We start from the raw sequence: 17,095 nt of genomic DNA on the forward strand, positions 1-17,095 counted from the left end.
ATGTTGTACAAAGTAAAAATTTTATTATATATATATATATATATATATATATATAATAAAATTTTTACTTTGTACAACATTGAAAAATGTATATATATTACGGTTATATATATATCTATATCTATATATATATATATATATATATATATATATATATATATATAATCGTAATATATATACCTTATATATATATAGTATATATACAGGGTGTCCCATTTTAAAGGACCCACACAAATATCTCAGAAACAATGCGTTAAATCGAAAAATGTTTCAAACAAAAGTTGTGTGGCTTCAAGGGAGCCATAAGATGGTAACAATGATTTGACCTTGGAAAATCATTTGAAGGTTATGTGAAGGTCAACTTTAAAATCTTAAATAGAAACCCCCATTTTTTATTTAGTATTCTTGTAGCTGACATCGAGAGCTTTCCAAAACACTATAATAAAGTATTTTTTTATTAAGTACTTTTTGAGTTATTTTATATTTTAATCTGACATATTGTGATATAAAAAATAAAATATTTCGTAAAATATTCAGTTTTCAGTTTCAGATAATTTTACCGTAATACTTCTATGTACATCTTATGGCCCCCTTGAAGCCATACAACTTTTGTTTGAAACATTTTTCGATTTAACGCAGTGTTTCTGAGATATTTGGGTGGGTCCTTTAAAATGGGACACCCTGTATATATAATACTATAATACTATAATATTCTACTATAATATAATACTATAATTTATATATCTTATATATATATATATATATATATATATATAAGGTGTTTCATTTTAATCGCCCCAAGCAAATATCTCGAAAAATATGAAAGATGTAGAAAAACGTTTCAGATAAAAGTTGTTTGGTTCGAAAAGGGACTGGAGTACAATTTTATTTTTTTAAATGGAATCCCCTATTTTTTATTACATATTCTTGTGACTTACCTCGAGAGCTTTTTCATTAAGAACTTTTTGAGAACTTTTTATATCTTAATCTGACATATTTTGATATAAAAAATAAAATCTATCGTAAAATATTTAGTTTTCGATAATCTTATCGTAATACTTTTATGTACAGAATAATGAGACAAATCAATTAGTATAAAAAAATAATTGTTTTTAAGAAAAAGTATGTAATTATTTACAATGTATTTTTTAGGACAATTATTTGTTTTTTTTTACACTAATTGATTTGTCTTATTATTCTGTACATAAAAGTATTACAATAAGATAATCGAGAACTAAATATTTTACGAAATATTTTATTGTTTATATAAAATTATGTTAGATTAAGATATAAAATAACTCAAGAAATACTTAATAAAGAATTACTTTATTATAGTGTTCTGAAAAGCTCTCGAGATGAACTACAAGAATATGTAATAAAAAATGGGGAGTTCCATTTAAGGAAACATTGATTACATTGATCTAGTCTTGAAAAGGTCATTCAAAGTCAAGTCCATATTTTCATCATGTGTCCCCTTCTGAACCTTACAACTTTTGTATAAAACTATTTTTCCGTCTTATAACGAGATATTTGCGTATATTGATTAAAATGACTCAGCTTTATATACTTATATATATATATATATATATATATGTATGTATGTATGTATGCATGTATGCATGTATGTATGTATGCATGTATGCATGTATGCATGTATGTATGTATGTACGTATGTACGTATGTACGTATGTACGTATGTACGTATGTACGTATGTACGTATGTACGTATGTACGTATGTAAGTATGTATGTATGATGTATGTATGTATGTATGTATGTATGTGTGCGTGTGCGTGTGTGCGTGTGCGTACCTGTGTATGTGTGTGCATGCCTACGTACGTGCGTGCGTACATGTGTACACATGTATATACAATATTAAACAAAATTTAATTAATAATTTAAAAAAAGTTTTGTTGATATCTTTTTCTCTCTTCCTGTCTCCCCCTTTCTTCTCTCTTTTTCTTTGTTATCTTGTATAAAATATCTTTCTTTCTTTTTAAACTATTAATTATTTATTTTAATTGTGCACATGCGTTGACATTTTGGAAGATTTTTCTCGTTTTTTTATATTTGTTCTTATTTAATACAATTATTATTTTCCATATTATACATAAAAATAGTAACTCTTTCTCTGTCTCTCTAATTCTGTTAAACTATAATTATATAATGTGTGTGTATCTAATTATAAACTAATTGTAATTATATCTAATTAGAAATTTTTAATAGGAAACAGCTTACCAATGAATCCTTCAGGTTTCAATAATAGCTTCACTCGTACTGAAGGCTTGAAGGATGTAATTTAAAACAGACTGTCTCTTCTTCCACCAGATAGTTAAGACTAACATTCACATTCAATATGCACGCGCATGTTTGCTTATTATGCTTTTGTATAATCTATCTTACCAAGATATTTAAAATTTTGCACAATCATCTTTCTTATCACTATAAAAACGAATTTGTATAACTAGATTACAGAATTGTGCATAATTCACAATTTGTAGTGCAAATGGGTAGTACAAAGTAATACAAAGTAATAGTAATTCGTAGTTGCAATTAGTATTCCTAAAAAAGAATGATATAATGATATATTTGAGTGATATACTTGACATATAGTCAAGTATATGTCAAGCAATACTTACAGTTGCATAAAAAATTTTTTTGCGATGGATGCAACACATATACAAGTAAAGATTTAAAAAAATTAAAAATTGTTAAGCTGTATTAAGCTATTAAAAGCTGTTCAAATATCAGAACAGACATAAAAGCTGCTCAAGTAATTGTCTGTTAAGTTAAAATCAATATCAAGCGATTTCTTTACTTTATACAAAACACATTTGTGTGTATGTTGTTTAATGCAAATAATTTATATATTATGAAATTATATAAATCTATAATTATACGTTTTCATGCAATGATGCATTATGGAATGTGCTATTATTTCACTCTTTGCGATTTCGAACTGTTTTTTTTTTTAATACAACTTGCGTTTTTTAAATTATATATTAATGATGTCTATTTAAATTACAACGTCTCTCCTTTTTCATCATCATTTTTAATATAATCAAATGCATGCTTATATAACTTGATAACTAAACGCTAGAATCAAAACCCTCTTATATTGTTATTAAGACTGATTGAAGATGAAAATGCTTCGATTAGATCGTTAGAGCTTATTTAAAGATGAAAGATTTCTGAATGCAAAAGCATTTTTGTACTTATAATATTATTGTCCGTCCTTAATAAAATTGCATAATCTACTAAAATAATAATTTTCGCAGATCTTATATTTTTTGAGAAACATGCTTTTATTTTTTTAGAAAAAAAGGAGAGAAAATGAAAAAAATTCAAACATGATAATTATCAAAGTTTGCTTAGACTATATAATTTTCCAGTGAAAAATACAGATAGGAAAAATGTCTATTAAATGTCTATTAATTAAATATGTAGACAAAATGTCTATTATATAGGTTGGACTATTTTAATCAATCCACGTGAATATCTCGAAAAGGAAAAATTTTTCAAAAAAATGTTTCAGACAAAAATTGTATGGTATCGAGGAGGCCACATAACGAAAATATGGACTTGACCTTGAATGACCTTTTCAAGACCAGATTGATGTGATTGATGTTTCTTAAATGGACCCCATTTTTTATTACATATTCTTGTAGTTTATCTCGAGAGCTTTTCGAGAAACTATAATAAAGTATTTAATCTTCGATAAAATTTTACCTTAATACTTTTGTGTACAAAATAATGAGACAAATCGATTTGTATAAAAAAATAATTGTTTTTAAGAAAAAATATGTAATTATTTACAATGTATTTTTTAAAACAATTATTTGTTTTTTTTTACACTAATTGATTTATTTTATTATTCTGTACATTAAAATATTACAATAAGATGATCGAGAACTAAATATTTTACAAAATATTTTATTTTTTATAAAAATATGTCAGATGAAGATATAAAATAACTCAAAAAGTACTTAATAAAGAATTACTTTATTACGTGTTTTGAAAAGCTCTCGATATAAGCTATAAGAATATGCAATAAAAATGGAGGATGGGTTCATTTAAGAAGACATCGATCACATGGACCTCACCTAAAAAGGTCACTCTAGGTCAAGTCCATATTTTCATTATGTGGCCTCTTCGAAACTATGCAACTTTTATCTGAACATTTTTTTGAAAAACTTCTGTCTGAGATATTCGCGTAGATTGATTAAAATGATTCACCCTGTATAGTTATTTAATAGATGTTTTTACCGATCTGTATTTCTTATTAGGTTTATCTTGCCTCGTATGTAATTGTCCAAACTTCTTAAGATTAAGAATTTTTACCTTCTTTTTTTGTGTTTCCGTTAATGATTGTTAACATGATGATTACATGACTCTCAATTTTTATGTGTATTTTGTGATCTTCTTTTTATCGAAAGTCCACGGCCGTTCTTGATCGTTTTATATGTGAAATAATTTATAATTCTATCAAAAAAATAATTTTTATATTAGAAATATAAAAATAAATTCTACCATGATTTATTTATTATCAGATAAATTTTCGTTGAATTTAATTATTCGACATTAATAGGATTATATTTATTTCTTTTTTCTTAGAAGATTTTAAATGCAAATTTTTTTTTAATTATTACAGTACATAAATTTATATAAGTGGAAAGATATATAACGTTCAGGGGTCAGCAAATGCTTAATATATTGTCAGATTGAAATATTTCAAACTCTATACAATAAATTCTTTTCCCTTCTACTAACAGATAAATTTATCATTATCTATCTCTTTCTTTGCTACAAAACTGTTTTTTAATATAATAGTTTATTTGATTTATTTTTGAAATATTTCTATATACAGGATGTCCCATAAAGATTGTGCCAACGCTCGTGAGCGGATAGAGCACAGCAAACTGAACAGAAAAGTCTTGTAACTTTTTTTTTCTATAATGCTTAATAAAGGAATTATTGTTGAGTAAAGTCTGCCAATCAGCGCCGACTTTTAGCCACGCGCCTAGTAGTGTGCGCGAACGCTCCGTCGCCGTCACTACGGCGGCGCACACTACCAGGCGGACGGGTCATCGATGTGCGTCCGATTAAAAAAGTCGGCGCTGATTGTGACCAGACTTTACTCGATAATAGCTTCTTTATTAAAAGTAATAGAAAAAACTGTTACAGGACTTTTCTGTTCAGTTTACTGTGTTCTATCCACTGTGAGTGTCGGCACAATCTTTATCGGAAACCCTGTATACATAGGATATCTTCTGATGGAACAATCGAAAATGGTATAAAATTATTTTTTTTTATAAAATTATTTTCTTTTCTAATCATCAAAATATGTATTAAAATATTACGGAAGGCTTTATATATAAACATACCACAGGCTTTTTTTATTATCATTAACAATAATTTTGATCATTAATTATTAATAATGATTATAATGATTTATTATAATCAACAGACAGCCTTGTGATATTAACTCATATCTATAACTGCATACTTTCTACGAATTATGTAATTTCTAATTTATCTTTAAATGTTTCTCATATTCTTTTAATTCAATTTCTTTAAAACAGATGCATCGACAATTTTGTCGATATTTTAAACCATCTAAGAAAAACCTCATAAAGGTAAAAAAAAATACGCCAAACATATAAAAAAATCCTAAGTTGTATGTACAAAAAGTTTAATATTTATCTCTAAAAAATAATTTTTAAAAAAATTTTCCCTTGTAAAATAAAGTTCTCATAAAATATGAAAAATCTTGAAAAATAATTTTCCTATAAAAAATAAAAAACCTTGAAAAATAATCTTACCATAAAAAATAAAAAATAAAAAGTAAATATAAAATCAATAGTTAACTAGCTAACAATAAGTACAATGTTAAAAGCAAAGTATTCTCACTTAGTGAGAATACTTTTAAAAATAATTTATAAAAATTTTTTCCATACAAAATAAAAAACCTCTAAAAAATAAAAAATCAATAAATATAAAATCAATAGTTAACTAGCCAAGTATACAGAAGCAATTCAGTTTGTGAGGGTTTGTAATTTGAAATAGTATTTATCATAAAATTAATCTTGCATTTATAGAAATATTATAGATTCTCTTGAGAAAATTAAAATGCATTTCATTTTTATTAAAAAATTACACTATTATGTTCCAAAAAAAAATATTTTGTAGAATATATATAAAATAGCATTGTTATATTGCGGATTTAATTACAAATAGTAAATCATAAAATTAATACTTACTGTAATAACATCGATTACATTGATCACCAATTTCGAATTTCGATCATGAATTTTCGAAAAATGCTCCGTGTCCAACTGATTGACTCGTTCTGAAATTAATCATAAGCTTTACTAGATAGGTACGCAAACGATTAAGATTAAAGTGACAAACAAATACTTGGCGTGCTCAAGCTGAAATAAAAATTTGCAGAAGATTATCAGAAATCATTATTAATATATTAATTATTAGAAATCATGATAAACCTTCGGAAAATTTACCTATATGAAATAATGGGTAAGAATACTCTGTTACGTCCAGTGGATTCCACGATCTTTTCTTTCATAAAAACTCTTTTACTGGTATAAAAATTTACGCTTTGGAACCTTTCTGCACAGGACGTAAACAATAAACAAGGAAATATCTAGCAGACGAGACTAATCTTTCAGAAAGAATAAAATTTTTAACCATCAGACGGATCAATAAATATTCCGGGAAAAAATCCACGTCAAAGATTTGAAAATTTTAAACAAAGATAAGTCAGACCTTAGAACGCTAGAAATCTAGATCATGTGTGTACGGAAAACAAACAGATGGATCAAATATTCAACTCTAAGGTCCGTGTAACAGGCTTAAAAGTTTAAAACAAAGAATAAGGAGAAGGACAGGGACAATGGTTTACAGATAAAATCCAGATCCGTAACCAGAACTCGCGATACTTGACACCACGTGCTCGCCTGCCAGACCACCCTCTTGTCTGCTTGAGATAAATTTCAACGGAAATAATAAAAATGTCAACTTAGCCGATCATAACGGACTCTCTAATAGACTGCACTTAACTTCTAAAAACAAAAGCCTACAACAATAAGCGCAATTTTTGGACCTTCTTCTGGAAGGGTAGCACCTCCTATTCATGAGAGGTATAGTAAATAGTAAAGATGTGATTTGTTAAAAAAGAATTCTGATTGCCTAATGGAGAGGGTATGTTGGGAGACGCTAAGTTTCGAGGATACGCGAAATCTTCGTTCGAAAATTCATTCCGTTCTTCAACCGACTCACTACTTAGCTAGTAGTCAGCTCTGAGATCAGATATTCGGTTTCCCGCAACTCTGAATTGTATAGAGAGCGAGTTTAAAAAAAAGTGAAAGACTTAGTGATACGTAAGTGCTAAGTGCCAACAAGCTGTATTTAACCAGCAATACAACAAGGCGGGTTCCTGAGCCATTACTGCCGAGCCCATTTCGAACTGCTACGACAGTTAGAGCCGAATCACTCTTAGCTACTACAAGTATCAATGCATTTTCAAGTAGTTAGTAGGTTGAACAATTTCAATCTTTATCCTTTGTTTTATTATTATTATCATTTTACGTCTTGGATTCTGAAATAATTCTTGGAGCAATCGGTATCTCATTTCGATACTTCGTACTTAGATCTGGATTGTTTCATTGTGTAACTTTCCCTTTCTTAATCCTCATTTTTTCTCCCTTGAAATATTACCTCGAATCCCATTTTCCTACTTCACGTTAGTCACTACGAGTTACCTGTATATTATAGTGTGATTCCCGATTTGCCATCAATCGTCACGAGTTACCTGAATTTTACTGCGCGACTCCCGACTTCTTATCAGACACCACGAGTTACCTGTATTTTACAGTGTGATTCCCGACCTGCCACCAATGGTCACGAGTTACCTGTATTTTACAGAGCGATTCCCGACTTCCTATCTGTCATCGAGAGTTACCTGTATTTCACAGAGTGATTCCCGTTTACATTTGTTACTTTCTACTCCCAGGTCGTCCAAAAATTTTTATATGGAAATATAAAAATTACTCTTTCCTTATTATCCGGATTTGAAATCTAGAGTTATTTAACTAATTAAAGAAAAACTTCCAAGAATTGTTTTGTGAAATAAGAATCTCTTCACTATCGATTTCAGTATTTTCATTCATCACGGCCTCTTTTCTTTAGTGAAAAGATCAAATCAACCTATGCGCACGACCATCAAAGGGTCGCGAAACCGTCGGAATAGGCAACTGAAAAAAGAATTGCCTTGGGCTGCCGCGGACTCTAATTACACTATAGATTATAAGAAATTTAACTTAGATAAGCATTCCTTCGATCTAAGAACTTATCGTTTAACTAAAATAAATAATAAGCAAAAACAAACACACAAAATACACAACCTATCACCTTGTCCTTCAACTTCATCTCCTCATTATTCTCCCTCCTCCTATTCACTCGTCTCTTCCCCCGAGCGTCTTCCTTCACTTGCCTTCCCGGAATCCCCCAAACAGTCCGAAAATCTTACTCCTCCTTCTCCCCCTGAACATCCATCTACCTTCCCTGAATCTTTTCAACATCTGGAAAATCCTGGTCCTCCTTCTCCCTCCGGATACTTGCCTGCTTTCACTGATTTCCAGCAAGCGCCGAGAAATCCTACTCCCCTCTTCTTTTCACACCTGGAGTCGTTCGATCTTCCAGGAGCATCGCACGATTTTTAGGAAGCCCTCCAGGACTTCGTCCTGGAAGAATTATCAGACCTCAAAGAGGAAAATCCCTGTTCGGGATCTTCCAATACCGCAAAAGAGTCAGAGTTCTACGAAGAACAGGCTAGATGAAACTGATACAGATACCTTTTAAGCCAGTTTTCTTTTTATCCCGTGCCTCTTACAGACGGGGATTATCGCGTTGGTCCAAATATAGTGGACCTCGATCAATTCCACTATATTCTCCAAACCAGTCCATCTGACTCAATCGTCCTTTTCTTTGTCCCAGGTTGCCCTTTTCCTTTAGCCGTCCCCATCGAGGTCTTTTGGATGAAGTTCCCTTCTCCCTCTACGGTCCAACTCCAAGACCTTTAATAGTCCTCCGCTTTTTCCCTACCGTTCTATTTTCTCTAATAATTTATTTCAAATAATTTTTCTAGAACTATTTATTGTAAATTTTCAACCGGAATTTAAATTTTAGTTCCCCGTTTAATTCCGGTTGATATCCTCCGTATTTTATTGTAACACACGCGAGAACATAATTTCTTTTATCTACACTCACGCACACGAACATAACTACACATTAGAATTTAAGACAATGTATTTTTAAAATAAGAATTCGTAAATCGAATTAAATTTTTTTTATTAAATTTTATTTTTCTTTAAATCTCTTATTTCTATTTTCTTGAATAAATATAACATTAAAACTTAAATTCGAGCAATTTATTAACCCGACCTCCTTCTTGTTATCCAAAATCGCACAAGGTCCCGTCCCGGGTAATAAGGATTCAGTTTCTTTACCAGAAAAGGGACCGCCGAGCGAACGACTTTGATAGTGTAAAAGCGACCCTTCCGGTCGTTGATCTATCTGAGGCTCTGGTCTGTTCGTTTGACTCTAGGATACGCATCGTCTAGCGTTTGTCTAGAGGTAAGTAGGTTGACTGGCCGCTGACTCTTCCTTTCATTGAGTCTGGACGTAACAACCCAATTCCTACATATTTTTGCCTGAACAGGAATATGAGACTTAAAAATGACGTTCGGGTCAAGAAACATCGAAAACCGCAAGTAGGAGGAACCCATATACTTTATAACGCGAAGCAAGGTCCACCTTACAATTGTGTAGATGGGAAAGTATATGGTATGCGTGGAGAGAGACGCAGTGGATCACTCTCCTTACGATAGAGCTCTACTTTCGGAAGCTATAACTTAACCCAAACCAAATTTTAGTTTTATATCAAAAATAGGTTTGGGTTAAGTTATATTTTTCGGAAGTTGGGACCCCCTGTGAAGGAGGGGGGAGACTTACTGTGTCCACGCATATACTTTACAACGTAAAGCCAAGTCCACCCTACAATTGTTGTGTGGATGGGAAAGTGTATGCGTGGACGCATACCCGGTGGATTCCGCCCCTTCTACAAGAGGGGGGGGGGTTCCACTTCTAGAAGATATAATCTAACCCAAACCTATATCCCAGGGATGAATGATTACTAATAAAAATGCATTCCTCGGACATGGGTTTGATTTTCGCGTTTAGTTGGATTTTTGCATTTTTCTTTGATTTGCGAGTCCGATCGCCATTTTTAAGTTTCATGTTCGTGTTCAGGAGACAAAAATACATAAGAATTGGGTATTCTTACCCATTATTTCATATAGATGAGTTTTCCGAAGGTTTACCAAAATCATTATCAATATATCAATAAAAATATATGGCTTATAATACGACTTAGGCATGCGAAATTTTTGTTTGTCACTTTAATTCTAATCCTTTTCGTTCCGGATCTATCTGGTAAAGCTTATGATTAATTTCCAAATGAGTCGATCAGTTTGGCACAATACATTTTTCGAAAATTTGTGATCGAAATTCGAAATTGGTGATCAATGTAACCGATGTTATTAAGTCGATATTAGTAAGAATTAATTTTATGATTTACTATTTGTAATAAAATCCGCAATATAATAATGATAATTTATATTATTTAATAATGTAATTTTTTAATAAAAATAAAATGCATTTTAATTTTCTCGAGAGAATCTATGTTTGCGATTCGACCAATTATAAGAGTGCGATAACGAGAGAAAGTAGGCGCATTCGTAATTGCCGCGCGTTATGACGAAATAAGTCATGGCAAGGTACGCGTGAATTGTAGACTCCGAATTAATCACCACCAAGCGCCTATCAGCGCGCCGTGAATTCACGTCACTGGCGCCCAATCCGGGGCCGCCAGTTAGCGGTCGGGCAAAAGGGTCGGTAATAACCGATTCATCGGAAACAATAATAATTATCACCCTTCAAGAAAAATTTTAAAACAGTTCGAGACAAAACAAGAAAAAACTGTTCAAGAAAAACTGTCACCGGAAGATGCGTCAGTCTCTTGAATTGACGAGATTCTTCTAAGAAGACAAGCAATTATAAAAGCGGCACGCGGGAGGAGCGATTCGCATTTCGCACAAAGTCATAAGCGCAAACTTGTTTAAATCGAGAAACTCGCACTAAATTCCGGCAAAGTTTCCGCGTTGAATTTGCTACTTTTGCTTCGTTGTTCGCGGACAGCAATATTTCGATTCGCGCATCTCGTTCAAAAGAATTATCCGTTGTTCGCGGAACGTGCAATCGTATAACCGCGCAGTTGTTCTAAATGACTGTAAATAGTGTATCTCTTGTTCTCGTTTATTAAGCTTTGTACCGTTACATTGCCTGTCGAAGTTTTTAGTCGTTCGTCCCGTCGTTGTCTAAGATTGAATCCACGCGCTCCTCACTCGCGCGTTCACTTAATCGCATACAATCTATAATATTTCTATAAATATAAGATTGATTTTATGATAAATACTATTTCAAATTACAAATTCTCACAAACTGAATTGCTTCTATATACTTGGCTAGTTAACTTAATCGCATATAATCTATAATATTTCTATAAATATAAGATTGATTTTATGATAAATACTACTTCAAATTACAAATTCTCACAAACTAAATTGCTTCTATATACTTGGCTAGTTAACTATTGATTTCTACTATTCAATTTTAATTTTTTATTTTTTAGGGAAAAAATTTTTTATAAGTTATTTTTTAGAGGTATTCTCACAAAGTGAATTGCTTCTAACATTGTACTTAGCTAATTATCTATTAATTTTAGATTTATTTTTTATTTTTTAGAGGTTTTTTATTTTTTTAGAGTTATTTTTTAGGACAATTATTTTTCAGTTTTTTATTTTTTATGGGGAAATTATTTTTCAAGATTTTATATTTTTTATAGGAAAATTATTTTTCAAGATTTTTTATATTTTATGAGAAAATTATTTTACAAAGGAAAATTTTTTTTTAAATTGTTTTTGAGGGATGAATATTAAACTTTTTGTTAAGTACAACTTAGGATTTTTTTGTATACTTGGCATATTTTTTTTTACCTCTATAATGTCTTTTTTAGAGGGATACTGCTGTTTGTAACTGTTTTTTAATATAATTTACATCCTTTTTGAATATCTTACAATATTGCAATATTATTAATAGGGCCACCATACAAGTTTTTCTGTAAAGATTCGATAAAACTTTTATGATCTAATAGTTTTATATCCTTTCTGAATATCTCACAATATAGCAATATTATTAAAAATTAAAAAATTAGGGCCACTGCACAAGCTTTTCTGTAACATATTATATTATGTTAAGTACTGACTACAAACTCTAATTTGTACGTAACCTTAAACTTCAGTCAATGCATAAAGAAAATTGTAATGTAACAAGCTTGATATAATATACAAGCTTTGTGCGTTAACTGAAGTTTAAAGTTGAGTACGAGTTTAAATTTATAATCAGTACTTTTTTTTTAATATAATGTATTATGGAAAAGCTTGTACAGTGGCCCTTAGAGTCTGGTGACCAACTGATATAAATATCTTCAATATATCCTCTCAATACTGTCCAGGAAGTCTATCATTCTTTATTTTCGATATCACTTGAAGATGGAGAAGAGGCTCGTCCTCCTTTCTCCTTGATTTTCTACAAAATAATAACTGATTCTGTGTATTGAATCAAAATGAGGAGGAAGAGTCGGTTAATAATGGTAAATTGTAAATTTTATTAGAGAATCATATGAATGTTCATAATAATTTGGCAGTTGCATTGATTAAAACAGAAGCTTACAATGTAGCTTTAGAAAATGTGAAACTTGTTTCGATGTGTCAATCATAAAATGTTAAAACACTATTTAGGAAAGGTATTGCAAAAATCTTAATCTTTTTATTTACTATATTTAATCTTTTTTTAAATAAGTTATATATATTCTTGATTTATAATTTATATATGGAAAATTCAAATATGTATGTATGTATATATATATATTTATGGAAATTTCAAATATGTATATATGTATATATGTATATATATATATATATATATATATATATATATATATATATATATATATATATATACATACATACATATTTGAAATTTCCATAAATTCCATAAATATATTCCATATAAAATTTAAATCAAGAATATATATAACTTATTTAGAAAAAGACTACTAATGGTCGGCAAAATTTTTTTTATTTAGTTATATATATTCTTGATTTATATTTTATATATGGAAAATTCAAATATGTATGTATGTATATATATATATATATATATATATATATATATATATATATATATATATATATATACATATATACATACATACATACATACATACATATCTGAGAATAAAAAAAATGTTAATTTTGTAGTAAATATCTTCATTTCTGGATTTAATTTTTGAATTTTAGTGGAGAGAGGGAGAGAAAGAGAGAAAGAGAGAAAGAGTGCATAAGCTTTTTCATATTGTCTTTTGCGTCTCAATATTGTTCCTACAATGCGCACAATATATATTATATATGTATATATATATATTCAAAAATCCTAATCTTCTTATTTACTATATTTAATCTATTTTTAATAATAAGTTGTATATATTCTTGATTTATATTGTATTTGTATATGTCAAATAGTAAATAAGAAGATTAGGATTTTTGAAATACCTTTCCTAAACAAGTGCTTTAACATTTTGTGATTGACACCTTGAAATATGTTTCACATCTTCTAAAGCTACATTGTAGGTTTTTATTTTAATCAACGTAGCTGCTAAATTATTATAAACTTTTGTATGATCCTCTAATAAAATCTACAACTCAGCATCATTAACCGACTCTTTCTCTTTATTTCGATTCAAATTTGAATTATATTTGTCCATCCGAATAAACCATCAATTTCCATGTTCACGTTTTTCATTGCTTTAAAAAAATACGTTTATCCAAGGAAATAAGTAACCTTTATTATACAATTTATAAACAAAATTATTATCTTCTTTGACTAATGCTTTCTATTTCAGACTCTAACTCTGATACTTTTAATTCAATTGTATATAATATTTTTGATACAATTCCCACAAAATTTGTTTTGTTATGTTAACGTAAACATGCAACTCATTACTTAGCCATTTGTAAATAATTTAAAAATATTAATTACATATTAATTACATTTATAAATAAAATATAAATAAACATTCACACATTTCCAGAACCAAAAGTTGCGAGAAATTCCAGATCCGCAGAATGTTTGTGGACACTATAGAAGCGCTTTGATATGATTTTATCATTTCATTATTTATGAAATTAATTAATAAAAAGTGTATTTAATGTTGTTGTTTCTATGATATTTTTGAACAGAATTTTTACCAGATTTATTTTGCTACTTAACATAAACCCATTGCATAGCCATTTGTAAGTTAACCTAAAAATATTAATTATGCATTTGTTACGTCCAGACTCGAGGAAGGATGAGTCGACGGAAGAGCGCAACAACTATCTTTAATTTTCCCGAAGTTTAAACGTCTCGTGGCGTTCGGAATCGGGTCGAACGAACTGACAGGTCCGCAAAGCAGGTAAACGACCGTTCGGATCGCTGTTTATTCAGACGTTCGCTCGGTGGTCCCTTTTCGGTCAGGAAATTTAATCCCTTTTACGCGGGATGGGACCTAGTGCGATCTTCGTACTGGGAACGAGAGAGGGGTTAAGAATTGTTTAATTAATAAAAAAATATAATTTTATTCATTATAAAAATAAAGATTCGAATACATGATATATAATATATATGTAGAAAGTGATTACATTTATCGTGTGAGTGTGAGTGGTTGTGTGTGGTTGAGCTTATCGCTCCGCGGGTGTTACAACGGTACGGAGGGCATCAGTCAGAATGGCGAGGGAAAGTCTCTATCGTTAAATTTTTGGTTCTGACTGGTTAATACAATGTAAAGGTTTAATAATAAATAATAAAAAAATAAAAACATGTGTGTGTATGTGTGAGAGTGAGTAAGAGGATGCGGTATGAAGGAGGGAGAGAGAGAGAAGGGGGAATTTTTAGTTTTGGTTAATCCTGGTAAGACGAGTCGGCTTCCAGGTCGGGCAATTCGTTGCAAAACTCTTCTATCGCTTGCTCGAATTCCGACTCTGAAAGGTGCGGGGAAGTTGGGGGTGAATTGTTTAGGAGGACAGTAGATAGAGAGGAGAAGGAACGAGGGGAAAGCGGAGGTTCAATGACTTCGGGGAAGTAGATTGGGGAGTAGCTGGGGGAGGGGTAGTTAGGCGAGAGGGGAAGAGTAGGTCTAACAGATACTGTTGTTGAGTTGTTATTGTGAGTAGCGCAGAATCTGCATTTTACCGGCGTTCGAGTCCTCCGACTCCTGCGAATGACCGTTTGGCTTGGAATGCCGGATCTGGTTTTCACTATGAAAATATAATTATACTCGTATAATAATATAACGTAACGCGTTATGTCTCACGAGGGTTAATAGCGCAAATTGAATTGGATGAATGTGACTTACTTTTTGTTTCGTAGGTGAAGGTGTGGAATTTCTTAATGTGCCGGGTTGCCGGGGTCCAGATTAATCAGGCGATGAGTGCACTGGTATAATTTTTCTAGTAGTTTTCGCGGTGCCACGGCATTTAATGAGACTTATGTTAACTGAAGACGCACGCACAGAATTAAGTGAGTGAGTAAGTGAGTAGTAGGCAAGTGCTAAGTAAGTGTGTGAGTGGCCCTTTGGGTCCTCTTTTTATATCTCTTTTTAGGGGTGTATTCTAATTTCTAAGAGTGGGAATCTTCCAAGTCTCCAATGAATTAAAAATTATGCCAGTGCCCTCATTAGGCGGGGTGTTTCTCCTATTTTTCGAATTTTTACCCGTGGCGATCGTCGATTGGTGATCTCGATATCAGTTGGGCATTAGATTTTGTCTTGTGCACGTGATCTGATTAGAAAGGGTCTTACCGTCGTTACTGGATATGTCGTCACAGGAGTTTCATCATTATTGATTTAGTTACGTTTGTCGGATATTTTCTTAGAGGGAATTTTATTATCTTTTTGATATCAATTTATTCTTCCGTTGGAAAATTCTATTTCGAGAGTATCTACTGATTTTATTTATTTTTAGGCGACTGGCGCGGTTTCGTCACCGGTCTCTCGCGTCTTTCCCACGGTTGCTCATAGATATTGATATTGACAAGTGACTAAATGTTTAAAGAAATGCGTGGCGCAAGATGCTCCATTTACTGAACGACTTATTTTTATCACCGATCGATTATCGTTGCCGCAACATTGCGAAAGGAAGGAATCGTGGAGTCGCCAGGACGTAACACATTAATTACATTTATATATAAAATTATGCATTAATTACATTTGTAAATAAAATATAAATAAATATTATATACATGTAGGAATGTGTGTTCACGCGTATAATTACCAGCTTATCGAAAACATGGCCAGCCAAAATCTCCAAATATTCCTTCAATGTCTCCATAATCATTTTTCAACAATTCATTTATCACAAATATGTTAATTTTAATTGATAATGCACAGATTCAAGTATTGTGTGTAATAAAGCATTTTTTCAATTTCGCTAATATAACCTAACTTTGCTCAATATGATTAAAAGAAATCACTTCTTTTTCTTACACTATTCCGCGTTAATAATTTCTTTTCACTTTATCACTTTTCTTCTTTGTATTGCACTATATTCTTATAACCGTTAATCACTTTATCACTTTTCTTCTTGTCGCATTATATTCCGCACGTACTCTTATAAAATATAAACATCTCACACGCATATATGGTATGTACATACACGCATTCACATATAAACTTGTCTCTTATTAAAGCGTTCTGCATACTCAAGCGAATAATCGTACATGAGAGATGTGAATGTTGCTTGAGGGACAAAATCGCTTTGCGTGTGTGCGTGCGAGCATACGTACGTGAATTGAATCTGAACCTGAAAGACCAAGAGTATCACATTCTGGTATACGATTATCATAACTCTGGATTGACTGCACCA

At 31.0% G+C, this 17,095-nt stretch overlaps 2 protein-coding genes across 3 annotated transcripts in view; one reads left to right on the plus strand and one right to left on the minus strand.

Annotated features, from left to right (window-relative positions):
• The window catches only part of LOC138943517 (glucose dehydrogenase [FAD, quinone]-like), an 8,120-nt gene extending 5,777 nt beyond the window's left edge, over positions 1-2,343 (minus strand). The window contains exon 1 of the mRNA XM_070314381.1: positions 2,238-2,343. The gene's annotated coding sequence lies outside the window, so the exon portion shown is untranslated. The remainder of the gene's footprint in view (positions 1-2,237) is intronic.
• LOC138943518 (odorant receptor 22c-like) overlaps positions 1-17,095 on the plus strand; it is a 142,458-nt gene that overhangs the window by 32,622 nt on the left and 92,741 nt on the right. The gene's annotated exons all lie outside the window — the stretch shown is intronic.

Source organism: Polyergus mexicanus, unplaced genomic scaffold (assembly GCF_030449975.1).
Source record: "Polyergus mexicanus isolate NDT 795.1 unplaced genomic scaffold, iyPolMexi1.0 SCAF_27, whole genome shotgun sequence".
In the NCBI taxonomy this organism is placed as follows: Eukaryota; Metazoa; Arthropoda; class Insecta; order Hymenoptera; family Formicidae; genus Polyergus; species Polyergus mexicanus.